Source organism: Nannospalax galili, unplaced genomic scaffold, assembly GCF_000622305.1.
Source record: "Nannospalax galili isolate Female #2095 unplaced genomic scaffold, S.galili_v1.0 scaffold696, whole genome shotgun sequence".
Taxonomy (NCBI): Eukaryota; Metazoa; Chordata; class Mammalia; order Rodentia; family Spalacidae; genus Nannospalax; species Nannospalax galili.
In genome coordinates, this window is record NW_008338534.1 from 237022 (window position 1) to 237936 (window position 915).

Consider the following 915-nt stretch of genomic DNA (forward strand, 5'->3'; position numbering starts at 1 on the left):
TGAGGCGGCGCCAGGCGGCCCTCAGCCCCCGACCGCTGCGCGCGGCCTCCACCCGAGTGCGCGCCCACGACGCTCCGCCACTCGCTCCCGCGCTCACCTGCCCGGAGCCCCCACAGCGCGCGTTTCAGGTCCGCTCGCAGCTGGCTCCGCGGCTGGCTCCCAGAGCGCAGCGGCACCTCTGCGCACGCGCGGCCGGGTCGGGGCGCCGTGGGGCATGCTGGGGATGGCAGTTCCAAGCGGGCGGGTGTGGACGGCGCAGACTTCCAGGCCTGGGTTTCTTCCCTCTGGCTTCGCGGAGCCAGCAGCTGCGGGTTATTTGGAGCAGTTAGGATGGTGTCTACACAGACGGCCAGAAAGTGGCCTTTCTGGCAGGTGCACTGAACCCGCCTCCAGGCCAACTTAATCTACCCTACCATCAGACACAGGCCCTGAGGGAAGGCACTAATTAGTTGAGGTCACGCCCAAGAAATTCTCCCAAGCAAACAGGATGCACTGCTGAAGCCTGAGGACCTGCCTTTGAGTCTCTTATATTAACATTTAGCGCATCCATAAAAAGGGACTGGAGAGATGGCTCAGTGGTTAAGAGCACTGACTGCTCCTACTAGAGAGGACCTGGATTCAGTTCCCAGCGCCCACATACAAACAGCTAACAACCATCTGTAACTCCAGTTCCAGGAGATTCGACACCCTTGACTGACCTCCACAAGCTTTGCGCGACACAGGTGCACTTACACACATGCAGGCAACACACTCATACACATAAATTAAAAAATAAAATATTTACACAAAAAGATAAGTTCAGTTCACAGCACCCACATGGCAGTTAACAGCCAATCTGATGCTCTCTTCTGGCATTGCACACACGGTGCACTTACCTGCATGCAGGCAAAACATTCATACACATGAACTAAAAAT

At 56.7% G+C, this 915-nt stretch overlaps 1 protein-coding gene across 1 annotated transcript in view; it reads right to left on the reverse strand.

Annotated features, from left to right (window-relative positions):
• The window catches only part of Sgsm3 (small G protein signaling modulator 3), a gene marked incomplete in the record, with an annotated part of 42905 nt that extends 42756 nt beyond the window's left edge, over nt 1–149 (reverse strand). The window contains 1 exon segment of the mRNA XM_008833173.3: nt 98–149.
• Nucleotides 150–915: the final 766 nt, after the last annotated feature.